Below are 17,267 nucleotides of genomic sequence, written 5' to 3' on the forward strand. Positions count from 1 at the left end.
TTAGAGCTTTTCCAGGCAGATTTGGAGGTTTGCTGCCCCGGCCCCAATACAAGGGAACAAACAACAGCACAGAAGCAAATCTGGCCCATCCGTCAGTGGTCTTTCTAAAACCTACAATGCAAGTGATCGCTGATATTCATAATGATGACTCAGAAGCACTCCGATATTCCTGCAGTACCTTCTGAATCATCAAAGCCTCATTAAAATTCAGCATCACTCCAGTATTAAGTACTTTGTACCATACAGATTTTACTGTATTTGAAGGTTGGCCACCAGAGTATGATAAATGGGACCCCTCTCCTTTAACCAGAACATATGAATGGATTGAGCCAAAATTCTGCCTCCCCCATTATGGCAGATGGCAGAGCTGCTTCTGCTGCCATCGCTTGGTGGCAAGAGCCAAGCCTGACACTGTATAAACTACAGAGACGGGTGCTAAGTGAAGACGATGGTTTTTCAGGGTGAGCGGGGCTGGTGCATGGCAGGGTTGAGTCACTTAATGCCGTTGGCATTGAGGGGGAAGGAAAATGCTAATTTTGGACAGTTTGTATCAGATTAGCAGGAGCATCTGACTTAAGAAAGCAGAGTAATTATTGGGTTTTATCAAGTGAAAAGTGAGGTTTGGCTTTGGATGTCACCTTGACATTTTGACTCAAAAACTAGGTAGGGTTGGAGGAGATGGGAAACGTTGAGATTTCTGGATGGTGGGACATGAGCATGAATTTTGCAAGGGTTTGATGAGGTAAGTAGCAAACATTTGTGGGCATATGTTTTGGAAGAAGTGGGAAGAGAAGGAAGGAGTAATGGGCTCATGACTGCCTAAGCAGACTTTACCCGAGTGTTTTCCAACCTCACATTAGAGGGATAACGCCTGCCTTCTGCAGGGCAGAGGCGGGAGGTGCTCATTCCAGCAGGATGGGTGTTTGTCACCAGTCACTGTGATACGAGTACAGACCATGGCTGTTTCTCCCTTCAGGTAAAACCCTGAAAAACTTTTATTATATTTTGTAGATTTGATGGGTGCCTAGTGATCAAAGCCAGGCCAAGATTTGCAGCAATAAGAGACAACCCCCCTGCATCTACCTTATAAACTTCTCTTCCAACGAGGTCAAACAATGGTCATGCTGTCAGAGGAAACACTGGCTGGGCAAATGACCTCGACTTTTGCTTTGGCTGCGATCCCCAAGAGGTACAATATTTGCTGTAATACAGCATTTGTGCATGCATTCCCATGCATTCATTTATGTGTTCATTCATCAGATATTTAGTGGGCTGGATCCTGTGCTAGGGCTGGGTATACAACGGTAGCAAGAAAGTAAATTCCCTGCCCTGGTGCAGAGTGACATTCTCTGCAGAGTTTGTGGTGAACGGACGTCCTCCAGCGCCTTGCATCGGTCAACTCTTAAGCTCGTCCTCTGCTGTGGATTTAAAAGCAGAGGAGGCATCTCCTGGTCTCCTGTGTATTATTTGGAGGAACGTTGCATTGCTCATGTATATTTGGGCCTCTTTCCCAAGATTTTACTGCTACTTCTAAGTGCAGCTGCCAGCAGTTAGGAAACTTTGGCCTTTCTTTCTTTCGCTTTGCTCCTTAGAACCTCCAGTTTTTTGTTAATTTTTTTTCGCATACATATTTATATATATTAATATTTCTTGTGCAAAGTTACATTCTGAACCCCAGAAATTCCGTAATAGAAATAAATCCTGAAATAACTACATTGCTAAATGAGCCTTTTGCTCCTAGAAATGAAGCCTCAGTCTCCAAGAGACAGCAAGTGGGACACTCTAGAACCCATTTTTTTCAGATTATACAAGCAAGGAAAATTCTGATAAAATGTCTTGGACAAAAAATACATTTAGAATATAAAATGGTTAAAATCTATTCAGCTATTGAGAAACGGGTGACAAAATTAATAATACAACTTAATGTTTTAGGAGAAAAAAGACCTTTAGTGTTATAGAAGAGCATGATCCTGTTAGAAAAGCATTTCTGATTTTCACATTTAATTTTCTCTCCCACTCATCCCGTGTTACAAAGTGGGACCAGATGAATCCCTTTCTCAATACGGTCAATTAAGAAGAGCCCTAAATCTGGTTGAGTCCTTTGCTAACGGTTGTAATACCCATAAGCAAATAAATGCTTAGTTCCACGGCATTTGCAAGACACATGTTTTTTAGGACAAGTAATACTATGAGACATTTTGTTTGGTTTTATTTGGTTATTAAAGCAGCCCATGTGAAAGGATCTAGTCTCCAACGTAGGAAGACCTTTGCAAAAAATGAACAATACGACAGACTGACAGAATGTATTTAACCCCCTTTTTTATGCAAACGCACAATCCCAAAAGTTCTGTGCTGCATATTTTGTGCTCAGAATGTCTTATACTCTCAACAAGCTGCAGCTATTAAGAGGTTCATTGCTATTTTTAAAATTTAGATCCACACGAGTTAGAGAACAACAATCTCAAAACGGAGTTCCTAGAGAATCATCTCCCCCTGCCTCCCAGAGATTTTAAACTGAATTTAATAGTAGTTGTTCGGTGTGGCATATCCCATTTTAGTCTCCATCAAGCAAGCTTCGTTTCATTGCTTTGTGCTTCACCTGTCTTGATACCAGTTTGCTGTGTGCTACCATTAAAACGCCGGTACACTGTCCAGCTGCAGTACTCTGTCTGAATATTAATCTGTTTATTGCTGTGCAAGAATCAGGTAAGGATTGAGTGTGTGTGTGTGTACACACATCATCCTGTGTCTTACAAGGCAAGTCCGTGACTAGCCGTGAGCAGAGACACGATTCGGGCTTGCTTCATGAATACGGATCCGACAGCAGCTGTCAGGCTTCCCCCCTCCTTAGCTCATCACGACCTTTTGGGAACAAAAGTGCCCAGACGTCTCCCCTTGCAGATTAGCAAGCTGCGCTTCCGAGGAGTATTTACTGATAAACATCTGCCTTCCAAAGAGAAACCATTTATTTAACAAACCGCTCTTTAGAGATTTATAGCCACAGCTTGCCTTCCTGCTATTGCTCTAAATCATGGCTGCCTTCTTCATCCTCCTCTGTTTTTCTCTTCTAAAAATTTGCTTTTTGAGCGTTGGTACAACTTGCAAGGAGTCAGTAATTGCATACTAACATAAGTGGAAAAAAAGAAAAAGCTCCAACTCACTTCAAATTGCTTTCTTGTTCAGTCATAAGGGATACTTACAGTAACTAAAATCTATGGAAGAACTTTGTTTATCACATTAAGCCACTCTTGCTGGCTGGGCGCTGTGGCTCATGCCTATAATCCCAGCATGCTGGGAGGCCCAGGCAGGAGGATTGCTTGAGGCCAGGAGTTCAAAACCAGCCTGGGTAACATAGTGAGAACTCCATCTCTAAAATAACACTTGTGTTGGATTTTTAAGGGTATAGATTGCTCAGTAACTCTACTTACATCATAGAGTGTACATATTAATATTGTCTCTCAAATTAGGTTGTAGGGTACTTAAAAGGGCAAGAACTATCTTTTTCACTTTCTTTGTATGTTTTAGAGACTTTGAAGAGTTTGGAGAGAGCAGACACACAGATGTGCGTTAACCAATAGTCTGACCTGAAGTGAACGTTTGCACGAGGGGACTCCTGAGTCAGGCGTCTTTTTGATCTTTTCAGGAGACAGGTGTGTGTTAGCTGTAGTGTGGAGACAGTATCCCGTATCATTTCATAAATGCCCTCCCTCTCATGCCAGGTGACCGTGGGCAGGTGGCCTCTGCATGGCATCGTCCCCGTCTTGCACTCACGTTATAAGACAGTGCAAGAACTCAAATGCAGCAATTCACAGAAAGCGCTCAGCACAGCGCCTGGCTTCAAAGAAAAATCTTCATTAACTGAAGAACGATAATGAAGACCCCTGGGAGATGTTTAATTTTTTTCAATTCTTCCCCCAAAGCCACGCTTTACAAAAAAACAAGTGAATACAAAATCACACCAAATTACCTCATTTGATAGGCAATGTGTATAAATCTAATTATGAATGCCAGTGGCACCAGAGAAGTTTAGGGACAGGAGACCTAACTATGGTGAGACTGGAAAATTTCCAGAGGGAGCTGTAAACATTGCAGATGGGCCGCGGGGTGTTGTTACCAAGGCCGTGCCGAGAATTAAGAGAAGACACCTTGTTAGGTTTCTACCATCTCATCATAATCATCATCATAAGTGTAGTATTGCATTTTTGTATATTAACCTTCTCTATAAAGGAGGCGTTATTTTAATTTTGGCTTGGTTCATTCCTGAGCGAAGTCTTAAGTAGGCAACTTACTTTGGTTTTACAACTACAGACATCTTACAAATGGATTACTCTAATCATTAGGAGAATTATACCAGGCGTGCTGAGTGGTTTAGTGCTGTGGTCCCCAACCCCTGGGCCACAGCAGCTGAGTGGTCAGGCCAGCGAAGCTTCATCTGCATTTACAGCCACTCCCCATCGCTTGAATCACCGTCTGAGCTCCCACCCCACCCCAACTGTCCATGGAAAAATTGTCTTCCATGAAACAGGTCCCTGGTGCCAAAAAAGTTGGGGACCCCTGGTTTAGTGGAACCCGTCCCACACCTGGAAAAGCACCCCAAATACATTAAATTATATTTGCATTGAGAAAGCCCATTTTAAAACATTGCAGTTTTCATTATAAAATTTGCTCATTGCAAAAAGCTTGTAAGCTGTATGAAAGTATACAGATGAAATCAATTCATAATTCCATAAACCACACTTAACCACTATTGTTTTATGATATTTCCTGCCATTGTCTTTCGTTTTCCTTCTTTCTTTCTGTCCATTCATGTGTGGGTGGGCTGAATAATGGCCCCTGGAGGACATTATGTTAAATGAAATAAAGCAGGCACAGAAAGACAAACACGTGATCTCACTCACATGTGGAATCCAAAAAAGTTGACCTCATGGAAGTAAAGAGTGGCATGCATGGTGGTTACCTGGGGTTGGGGTGGTTGGGGGGATATTGGTCAAAAGATATAAAATTTCAGTTAGGTAGATAGGAGGAATAATTTCAAGAGCTCTGTTGTACATGATGACTATAGTTAACCAGACTGTATTCTTGAAAAATGGTATTCTTGTGTTCTCACCACAAAAATAACTATGTTAGATAATGCATGTTAATTCACTAGACTTAGTCATTCCACAATGTATGTAGACTTCAAAACATTGTATTGCACACAATAGATACAATGTATCTGTCAATTTAAAAAATATATTAAAAAATAAATAAAAGCAAAAATATTTAAAAACTTTAAAAATTACTAAGAAAAGGTATTCATGTCCTAATCCCCAGAACCTATGAATATTACTGTATGTGGCAAAAGATGGGATTAGGCCGGGCGCGGTGGCTCACGCCTGTAATCCTAGCACTCTGGGAGGCCGAGGCAGGCGGATCGTTTGAGCTCAGGAGCTCGAGACCAGCCTGAGCAAGAGCGAGACCCTCTCTCTACTAAAAATAGAAAGAAATTATATGGACAGCTAAAAATATATATAGAAAAAATTAGCTGGGCATGGTGGCACATGTCTGTAGTCCCAGCTACTGGGGAGGCTGAGGCAGGAGGATCGCTTGAGCCCAGGAGTTTGAGGTTGCTGTGAGCTAGGCTGATGCCATGGCACTCTAGCCCGGGTGACAGAGTGAGACTCTGTCTCAAAAAAAAAAAAAAAAAAAAAAGGATTAAGTTAAAAATCTTGAATGGGAGATTATTATGGATTACCTAATGGGACCTAAATGCAGAGTGTCCTTAGAAGGGCAAGGCAGAGGGAGACTTGACACAGGAGGTAATGTCACCACGATGGAGACAAGATGCTGGGCTGCTGGCTTTGAAGATGGAGGAGAAAGCCAGGAGCCAAGGAGTGCAGGTGGCTTCTAGAAGCTGCAAAAAGCAGGGAAACAGGGTTTTCCCCAAGAGCCTCCAGAGAGTGCAGCCCTGCTGACACCTTGATTTCTGACTTGTTTCTCCAGAGCTATAACAGTACAGTTGTGTTGTTTTAAGCCATCAAGTTCATGGACATTTGTTACACAGCAGCAATAGGAAACCAACACACCATGAAGCTATCACTTTGTGTATCTATCAACCTACATGCCCATATATCATCTTTTTTATAGGACTGATATGCTGCTATATGTGTATATATTCATGTATTTCCAGGTCTATATTTTTTATTGTGGTAAAATACACATTGACATGAAATGTACCATTTGAGGCATTTGTAAGTGTACAGTTCTGTGGCATTAAGTACGTCCACCTTGTGGTGTAGCCGTCCCCACCAGCCATCTCCACAAGTCTTTCCATCTTGCAAAATGAAATTTGGTACCAACTAAACAACAGCTCTCCATTCTTCCCTCCCTCTTGCCCCTGGAAACCACCATTCTACTTCCTGTCTCTGTGAATTTGACTACCCGAGGTACTACCTGTAAGTGGAATCTCGTGGCATCTGTCCTTTTGTGACTGGCTTATTTCACTTAGCATAATGTCCTCAGTGTTCATCCATGTTGTAGCAGGTGTCAGAATTTCCTTCCTTTTTAAGGCTGAATAATATGGGTTGGCATGTCCCTCTAGGTATTTTTTTCTTCCAGGCAACCAGAGGTATTATCAGCCTGAGACAGCTTCTCATGTGAATCTTTCAGTGTAGGTGTTCCTACACCACAAGGTAATACACATTTGAACTGCAGATGCAGGAAACAAAAGGTCTATGGTTCGAATTCTCAGAGCAGTATTGATTTTAAAGACACGTAGACAATTTTGTTTATCCATTTATCCATTGACGGATACTTGGATAGCTTCTACCTTTTGGCTATTTTGAATAATGCTGCTATAAACGTGGGTGTACAAGTATCTGTTCGAGTCCCTGCTTTAATTTCTCCTGGGTCCCTACCCAGAATCCAAATTGCTGGATCATAAGGTAGTTCTGTGTTTGTTTTTTTAAGGAATCATCATACCATTTTCCACAGTAGCTGCACCATTTTATATTCTTCCCAGCAGAGCACAAGGGTTCCTTCCAATTTCTCCACATCTGCACCAACATTTATTATTTTCTGTTTTTTTTTATACTAGCCATCCTAATGGGTGTGAAGTGGTATCTCATCATGGTTTATACATGTATTTCTGTGAATATATGTTTTAATAAGCAAGTTACGAATTTGAAACTTTCAGAGATCATAGGAATATAAAATGTAAGGAATTTTATTTGTAAAAAGGGAATGCTATGTCCTTCAAATTTTATAAATTTTTTTATGAATGCAAAATATTTTACACATTTATGGGGTACATGGATTTGTTACATGCGTAGAATGTGTAACAATCAAGCCAGGGTATTTGGGGTATCCATCACCTTGAGTATTTATTATTTCTATGTGTTGGTAACATTTCACATTCTCTCTTCTAGCTACTTTGAACTATGCAATACATTTTTGCTAATGATAGCCACCCTACTCTGCTATCAAATATTGGGGCTTATTTGTTCTATCTCACTGTTTGTTTGTACCCACTAACCACCAATCTTTATTATTCCCCCTTCCCACCCACACACCCTTCCCAGCCTCTGGGATCTATCATTCAATACCCTATCTCCGTGAGATCAATTTTTTTAGCTTCCACACGTGAGTGAGAACAATAGACATGTATATTTTTAACTCACTTTTTTTCACTCAATTTTATATCACAATATGCCTGTATAACCATCTATTCTAAATATGTACTATAATTTATGTAACCATTTCTTCTTGTAGAACATTAGGCCGTTTCCAATTTTTTGGCATTGCAGGTTACAATAGTGTTAGTATAATTGAACACTGAGCCTTTATTCATATGTCTGAGAATTTCCCAAGAATGAATGACTCAAAGGAGCGTTACATTTAAAACTTGTGGTGTGTTCAACCAAATTGCTTTCTGGAACTGCTGTTCCAGTCAGCAGACTATGAGAGTGCTGAGTAGGGTATCTTTTAAACGTGTTTTCTCAGGTACAGTGTATCTGCAGAATACAGAGGAGAATATTTGTGAACTTGAAGAACCACAGTAGCAGTTTAGTTTTTCCAAAACTAGAAAACTGATGGAAGAGAAAAATAAAGCTAAGGCAGTGTGAACTACTATGGCAGCTCTAGACAGAAACACAATCATTTATAATTTTTTTGTTTCTAATTAATCACTTGACAATTCCTGGGCCTACTAGCAGACCATCTTTTACACCTGTAATGTCTAAGAAACCCAAAACCATATCCAAAAGGCAGTCAGATTTTCCCTAGTTGGGCATTAGATAGAACTAGAGTCTTATTAGTTCACCACTGACTGAACTCTTGCTGACATACAATATTGCTGTTCAAGTTTAATCATTCATAATATGGCAGACATACTTACCTAGTACAGCCATAAAAGTGACCTTGATGGTCTACATCATGGCACAGGCTGAAATGTTTGAGGAAGGACAACTGAACGTCTCCATGCTAGGGTCAGCCACCACGCAAGGATACCAAAGTTATAATTGTTACTTTTCAGCTTTTTTGGTTCACTTACACAATTTCTTATTACGATCCTTCCAAGAGAACTGAGTTAGGATAGTTCCAACACATTGTGAACTCAGAACACCTGATTCATGAAGATAAAATAAGATAAATATCCAAGTTAGCCAAATGGGAGAAGAGTGGTTAATAACCGCAGAGTCACAGAATGTAGAGGGCTGACTTCCATTTCTTGAGATATGACAACTTGATTAACTGAGAATCCTCCTGCCAAAAAACACCTGGAAATGATGGAAAAAATATAATAAACATCCTTTTAAATGTATAACTAAACATGCAAGAAAGTAAGAGAAATCTCTAGAAGCAAAGCCACAAATGAAACAGAAAAGCAGAAGTTCTGACGGCCCTAATGAATTTTGCTGAACTTGACGATTTAGGGGCTCTCACTTTAACAGCCATGTCAGGTAAGGAGATAAGGCCTTGGGTCCACAGTAGGAAGAGGGGGAAGACGTTCTTATTTAGAGTCAGGGCCCTCAAAGGCTTATAACTTCAGTGAAAGGGTAAATTAGTGATAACATCCACCCCCTGGAAAGAGAGGTTACAAGAGAGCTTTCCGGTCTCATCTTTTGCTCTAGGTCGAATTGTCTTTAAAATCAATACTACTCCGAGAATTCTAATTACATACCTTTTCTCTCCTGTATTTTCAGTTCAAATTTGTCTACCTCTGTGGTCTGGGAATCTCACCTCTGGCCTACCTGATAGAAAGAAATGTCTTGAGGGACTCACCTTGAAGCCAAGCCTACAGAATTTCAACAGATAGAACTCCACCAAACATAAGCTCACAGTCCACAATTACAAGACACACGGGGTAGGTGCATGTAAAAAACTGTCAAATCATTTTCCAAAGTGGTTTTACCAATTTATATTCCTGAAAAATTTAATCATAATAACTAATCCCAAGGGGGGGAAAAAAAACCAATGTCCAGCAAAAGAAGGAGATCCAGTGATTTGTGACAGCATGAATGAACCTTCAGGACATGACGTGAAGTGGGATAAGAGACTTACCGGCGAAGTGAAAGAAGTCAGCCATAGGAGGACAAATACTGCACGACCTCACTTAGATGTGGAATCTAAAATAATCAAGCTCATAGAAGCAGAGAGGAGAATGGAGGCTGTCTGGGGCTGTGGGAAGGGAAATGGGACCTTGCTATTCACCAAGTATAAAGTTTCAGTTACGCAGGCTGAGTAAGTTCTAGAGATCTGCTGTACAACATTGTGCCTATCGTTAACACTGCATTGTACCCTTAAAATTTTGTTAAGAGGGTAGATCTCATGGTAAGTGTTCTTAACGTCGGAAAACCAAAAGCAAAGCCAATGTCCGTTGACAGGAAAATGGGGGAATATATTATGGAATACTCATACAGTGGAATACTATTCAGCAATAAAAAGAATGAACTGCTGATATACAGTGGACAGTATGAACAAATGTCAAAATCATTCTGTTGAGCAAAAGAACCCAAACATAGAAGAACACGTAGTGTCATGATTCCACTTATATGAAATTCAAGAATAGGCTACAGTATTCCATGGTGATAGAATTAAGAATGGTGCTCATCTATGGGGGATTCCCAGAAGAGGTCATTCTCTATATCTTGATGGGAACAATAATTTTATGAGGTAAACATTTATCAAACTTCAGTGAGATCTCTACATTGCACTGTATGCAAATTTTACCTCAAGGGAAAAAATAAGTTCAATAAATACTGAATTCTACTTAATAGGTTTGCTTTTGTAGTGGTTTTGCTTGGCAATTCTAAAATGACTTTTATTATGTATGTTTCTCACTGTTGGAGAAAGTAGTTACAAACATGAAAAGGAGAAAAGATCATTGCCAGAGCAAGCATTCTTTGGTATCTCTTTTTTTTTAATCTGAATTTTCAAAAAAATCCCGAATTTGGAAACATTTTGAGTAAATGGGAATTCATCGTGAAATAGAATAGTTACATCTTTTGATATATGTCGATTCTCACTTAGCATTATTCTAAGACCAAACCCTAGGTGTCTAACAGATTTTGTTTTTCTTTGGAGTTTCTAAAGAATGCCTTTTAGAAATCCTTTCCTACAAAAATAAACAGTGGTTTTTCAAAATATACACAGAGAACAAGAGGAATTTCCTGTCAACACTAGGCATAGTCCTTGGTGAAGCCTGAATTGTCTGGTGTTTCCACTCCTAAGCTTCTTAGCTATATTTCTATTTTCTGCAAAGCAAGAACAGATCCCAGAAAAGTAATTTTTCTTCTTTTGTAGAAACTTCTTTATCTGGCAGAAAATGGTAACTAATCAAACCTGCAGCGGAAGGCAACTTTTCAACTCTCAGTCAATTTGATCAACATTAAGCATCCATCACATGAAGGATTGGGAGTGATAACCTTAAAAAATCCTGCTAGGCTTCTAGTTATTGATGGTCTGCTCAGTCTGATGGATGAAGGGGTGAGGACAAGTCAAAGCACACACCTGGCTGCCGGCCTGCTTCGCCTTGTGCTGGGCAGGACTTGTGGCTAGAAGGCTCTATTGTTGGTTTTACCAAAAACACACTTCCGTTGTCATGATCGGTCAGAATTTGATCCTAGCTGGAGGTCTGGCCTTCCTAGCCTTGCCTTGGGATTTTCAGAAAAGCTCAGAGAACAATTTACAATAAAGCTTAATTACTTTTATCCTGGCTGTTTGTGATCCACTACAATGGGAACTATTTGGGCGATGATTTTGTTGATTTATGCTAAGAAGAAAAAAAAATAGGTAACGTTAATAGTATGAAGGAGCGTGTAGGAAGGGCTTAATTTATTATAGAGATTAAATTCTTTTCAGGGGCTTTAGAAGCACTGATTTATATTAAAATAATAAATGTGCTAATTACAGTTAAATCATTTCAACTCATTAAGCCAGAGCCATAAGACCTCTCTCATTAGCCATGGAACATTAGTGATTAAGAACAATTATAGGTGTCCAAGGACTCCAGTAGTCAATCAGCCCATGTACGGCTGGGCTAACCTTGAATATGATCAGAAAGTAAGAGATCTTTCAGGCAGCATCCTTCTCCCGAAATCCTACCCCCAGCCCCATAAGTGTTCGATGCCCTTAGGTTTTCTGCCTTAACCCCTCTGAAAGAGTTCCCCAGCCTGTCGTCTTAAGAAGGATCAAGGAAACGGACTGAGTTTTATTACGGCACTTGCAACGTCCTGTTATGATGACTTACTTAGGTTTCCTTCCCTACTAGACTGCAACTTCTAATCAATCAATTTTTGTTGGATAGATTAATGTATCATCAACACAAGCTACAAAGAACTGGTACTATTTTACCCAATTCAAGGTCATTAAAATTCACTGAACTAGATTGTAAGCTCCTGGCGGACAAAAGAGTAGGTCTTATTTAAGTTGCATCCCGAGGTATAACACAATGTCTGGCACAAAATGGTCACTTAATGAATAGTGATGAAAAAATGGTGACAATCTCTTAAGTGCAAAGGAGCCAGCTCTGATGGGAGACTTCAGACCTTGGAGAACATCTGGGATCATGTGGTTTCTCTCCAGGAGCTCCAACAGGGAAGCTGGCGTGAGTAATCTCCTTTAACTCAGACCCAGCCACAGAAAGCAGCTGCCTGACAGCCGGGCGTGTCCAGGGAAGGTCGGGTTGCACCATATTTGCTGGATTAGCATCTCTCTTTGAGTGGATTACATGAGCTCCAAGGTTCCAGCACTTATTTACTCCATCGTTCACAGAGTGACAAAAGTGAACTGTCATTATCATCTACCAAGGGCCCAGCACTACCAAAGAAGCAGAAAGAATGTTCCAGAATGTACCAGAGCATGAAAGGCGTGTCACAGCTAGCTGGGATGCTTAAGCACGCAAATCAATTTCCATCTTAATTAGTCAGTGTCTGCTACACCCTGAAAACGGAAAGAGCCACGTAACCAAAGTTACGTAACTAACCCTCAGCTGCAGCCTGTCACCTGAAAATCCGTTCAGTAACTTTGTCCCAACGATCTATCTTTCCTGTCTCAGAAACTGTGAACAAGCAGATTCAGGTAAATAACTGACAAGAAAACATTTCGAAACCTCTTCTCCTGCTAGAGGATGTAATTTGGCTGAGGGTTGTATATGTACTCGAGTCGATTGAAAGAGGGAAGAAAGAAGCAGCTCGTCTGGTCCCAGGCAAAATCAGCAGGGTCCAGAGGGTGTGACATTTTCCCAGAACAGCCCAGCTGGTTTACGCTGTTGGTTTAGAAAAAAAAAAATATTCTTTCATCTTCATCCTAAGTGCAAGGTTTGTCTTGGAGATTGAAGGAAACTTCATGATTCACTCGCGCTCCCGTCTAGCACTGCCTCGGAGGAGGCAGAACAGAGAGAGGAAAGAGAGGTCGGGAAACCCAAAGCTTGCGATGCTGGTGACAAGGACACTGTGGAGGGCAGGGAACCTGGCCTTCCTGTCGACCTTCTTTTTCAGCTTCTTACAACTTCGTGCGCTGCTAGTGGAGACGTAGTCTTCCTCGAAGCCTTGTTAAGCAGTAGGTTTGAGTAAGGGGTGACTTTACTCAACGTCTGGAAGATTCCAGGAAGGGAGATGTGTGTGTGTGTGTGCCCTGAGAATCACAGTGTTAGCTCTGAGGATGTTGCAAGCTCTAACACTTTAATTTCATCAGAGAGAGAAAGTTTTCTCAAGTGACTGTGGGGACACTGTAGAAGGCACAACACGGGGGGCAGGCAGGGCAGATGCGTACCTGCCCACTCTTGCACTAGAGAGAGGGAGAAATGTGTGCACCTGGAAGAGAGTGAGTGAGCACGAAGGAAACCATAAAATAACACAGAGGAATGAATGATAGAGGAGGAGAAACTCAGGAGTTGGGAGAAGAAGAGAGGAGAGGGGAGTGGATACACAGGTGACCCTGGAACAATGTGGTCATTTGAGGCACTGGCACCCCCCCCATGCAGCTGAAAATCCATGCATAACCTTTGACCCCCCCAACCTTAACTAATAGCCTGCAGTTGACCAGAAGCCTCACCAATAACCAATAGTTAATAAACACATGTTTTACATATTATTTGTATTATATACTGTATTCTTGTAATAAAGTAAGCTAGAGAAAAGAAAATGCTACTAAGAAAATCATAAGGAAGAGAAAATATATTTCCTATTCCATAAGTGGAAGTGGATCATCATAAAAGTCTCCATCTTCATCATCTTCATGTTGAGTAGGCTGAGGAGGAGGAGGAAGAGGAGACGTTGGTCTTGCTGAAAAAAAAACCTTCACATAAGCGGACTCCACAGTTCACACCCATGTTGTTCAAGGCTCAACTGTAGATAGGAAGAGATTTGTTATGAGACATTGTCTCGCTTGATTATGGAGGTCGGGAAGTCCCACAGTCTTCTGTCCACCAGCTGGAGCTCCTTTAGGAAAGCCAGTGATGTCGTTCAGAGTCCAAAGGCCGGAGAACCAGAGTCACAGAGGGTGGGAGAAGATGGATTTCCCAGGCCCAGTAATCAGTCAGGAAGAGAGATTCCTCTTTCCTCCACCTTTTTGTTCTATTCAGGCCCTCAGTGGATAGGCGATGCCCCCCGACATCGGGGAGGGCCCTCTGCTCTACTGAGCCCCACAATTCAAACGCCAATCTCGGTTAGAAACACCCCCCCACACACCCAGAAACAGTGTTTAATCCGAGCACCCTGTGATGCAGTCAGGTTGACTTGAATATTCAACCATCACACTCTCCACCTGGATTCAGGTCTCTGCTCCAGTGTCACCTCTTGGAGAGACATTACCTGCCAACCCCTAAAAGGGAAACCCCCCTCTCCCCTCTCGGTCACAACTTAGCCCCTTAATCTGCTGTCTTCATAACACATATGCCATATTATGTGTTCCTTTACTAACTCTCCCCTCTACTAGAGAGTAAGGTCCCCAGGGCAAGGACTGAGCTTTGTTAATGGCTGTGTCTTCAACACCTAGTCAATGTCCAGCACATGACTGGTGTCCAATAAATACTCATTTCTGTAAGTAAGGTTCATTCTTTAATCTCTTTTTATCATTCATTTATTCATTTAACAAATATTTATTGAGCCCCTGTTATGTACCAGACATTGTCTTGGATGAAGTTATGAATGAATGACTGCAATGTGTGCATGTTTGCTTCCTCCACCCTCCATTGTTGTGTCTGAACATCCTTCCTCCACCCGACAAGTTCCTAGCACCCGGAGAGTTCCAGAGTGCCTAGAAAGAAAAGCAACTGTCATCTTAGCTGCTCCTTTCATCTTCCCATCACTGAGAGAGGCACTTTGAACCGCGTTAGTGGTTCCTCTATGACTACTTGAGTGATGATCATGCCAGTTGGCTGCCTTTGTCCATACGACGTGGGCATGAGTAATGGGCATACCATTCTTGGTGCTCCTTCCAGGGAAAAGCCTTTATGAAGAGCGGTGATTCCTAGGCCTCCTTACGATGGTGAGGCATCTGTTAGTCATGCTGTTTATTTTCATTTCACGTCCAAAGAACTGTTGGGTTTGTTTACATTGAATATTTCATAGACAAAAACTCACATCTCAACCTGGACAGGCGGTGGGCTGGCGGCCTTTCCTGCTGCCGTGGTAGAGACTTCCTTATCCCAAATGAAAGATTTATCAGTCCTACCAGCCAGAGCCAAGATGCAAATGGCAGCCTTCTCCTCTCCAGCGCACCCTCAGCTGGCTCTCAGCTCACCGCTAGCTGCCCCTGCACAGCTCGTACAGGTCCCAATTGCCATCTGACAGCCTTTCACTTGTGACTTAGTCACTTCTAATGTGGCTGACAGACCTGGAAGTGCCTTTGTTTGTCGAGGGTGGTGTCAAGATCGTCAAGCTGCTGCTGACTTTAATTAGCACTTCTGCAGGCTGTGAAACTCCATCACCTGAAGCGAGCAACGGCACAAAGTTGCAAGAATCTTGGAAATACATTCAGTTTTCTAGAAAACACAAAGGGGTCCACTATGACCATCCCTTTGAGGGATTTGTGAAGTTGTTTTATTGACATAGTGACCCTGATGGTCTACCTTCCCCACCAATCCCAAAGTCCTGTGATAATGCGGCATTTTGTGTATATGCAGCGGAATTTAAACACATAATCCAACTTGGTGGTGTCCAACCAACCTGGCTTAAAGTTGAGTCCGATCTGATCAGTTGGTTGTGCCCAGTTCCTCTTGACTAAAAGTGCTTGCTCTCTCAGATGCATGTTCTCCCCTTCCTAAGATGGTCTGTGGGGGAGGGGTGAGGCTTCGGCACATCTTGTGTGGTGGGGAAGAGTTGCAATACTTAGTGGGGCTCTGGTTTTTGGGGCTGACGTCTCTAGTCTTCCTGGAATTTGCACACACTGCTAGCATTTGCAGCAGAAGCCTACAGCATGTAACTTGTAAATTGTTGTCTATACCTAGTTAGAGCCTGGCCTGCTGGGACTATATTCCTTCTTTCTTCTGAAGTCTTGGCTGTGACTCCCCGACTCCCACTGGTCTGGGCCTGGGTGTCTCGGTAGCCCTACAGATCCACCTCATTCCTGCTACTGTGACCTTCTCTGGCCAGCCACCTCCCTGTAGACTATGTCACTCACTGGGGTCTTGTAAATACTGCACTTGAACTGAGGCAGGCCCGGCTGAGCTCATCCTGTGCAGCCCAAGTGACTCTGGCGTGGCAGCATCCCAGGTTGGTACTGGGAAGCTTGTCACTGTGGCTTCCTTCCGGAGTTCTGGAGGAGGACAGGAGGAATAGCTTCCTCTTCCTCTTCTTCCCACGGCCCCTCAGGGTGGGAAGGAGAGCTTTCCTTTATCTTCCCTGGGTCATTGCATTAGTTTCCTGGGGCTGAGGAAGTACCACAAACCAGGTAGCCTGAACCGCAGAAAGGTATTGTCTCATGGTTCTGAGGGCTGGAAGTCCAAGATCAAGGTGTGGGCAGGGTTGGTTCCTTCTAAGGGCTGTGAGGTAGGGATCTGTTCCAGGCCTCTGTCCTTGGCTTGTAGATCTTCATGTCCACGTGGAGTTCTCCTGTATGGGTGTCTGTGTCCAAATTTCCCCCTTTTATAAGGACACCTGTCATATTCAATTAGGGCCTGTCCTAACGATCTCACTTTAACTCGATTACCTCTTTAAGGCCCTATCTCCAAATAAAGTCACATTCTGAGATCTTTGGTGTTAGGACTCCAGCCTATGAATTTTGGGTGGACAGAATTCAGCTCATAACAGTTATTAATATATTCTGCTTCTGCTGTAGACATCATAGAGTCACCCCCATGCTGCAGCTGTCATGAGTAAATGAGTTACCTTCTCTTCATTATGGAGTTGACTCTGTTACCCAAATCATCCAGGCTTGATGGCCAACATGCGACAGAGGAAAGGTATTTAGAAAATCCTTTATTAGAGCTGTAGCCTAGCTGCAAGACCATTGCCTTTGAACTTAATCCTGCTTTGTGAGTCAAAAGCTGAATATTAATTAAGTCTCACTCTTTGAATTTTTTCTGTGACATTCTTAATCTTCCCCCAATCTCCGCCCCCTTCCCTCAACTCTGTTCGCCCCTAGGCAAAAGGATGCTCTGGGCGAATTAGGAAGAAGTCACACAATTAGAAAGACAAAAAACAGGGGTACAATGTAAGCTATTCGGGTGATGGGTGCACTAAACACCAAGACCTCACCACTATACAATATTTGCATGTAACAGAATGCAACTTGTGTCCCCTAAATCTGTTAACGTTTTTTTTTAAAGGGGAAAAAAAGAAGGCAAA

At 42.2% G+C, this 17,267-nt stretch overlaps 1 long non-coding RNA gene across 1 annotated transcript; it reads left to right on the forward strand.

The window, feature by feature from the left end:
- Positions 1 to 982: 982 nt before the first annotated feature.
- Positions 983 to 11,189, forward strand: LOC123627596. The gene is made up of 4 exons (XR_006731374.1): positions 983 to 1,189; positions 3,526 to 3,650; positions 9,183 to 9,343; positions 10,783 to 11,189. It is a non-coding gene; the product is annotated as an uncharacterized LOC123627596 (long non-coding RNA).
- Positions 11,190 to 17,267: the final 6,078 nt, after the last annotated feature.

Source organism: Lemur catta, chromosome 25 (assembly GCF_020740605.2).
Source record: "Lemur catta isolate mLemCat1 chromosome 25, mLemCat1.pri, whole genome shotgun sequence".
NCBI classification, from domain to species: domain Eukaryota; kingdom Metazoa; phylum Chordata; class Mammalia; order Primates; family Lemuridae; genus Lemur; species Lemur catta.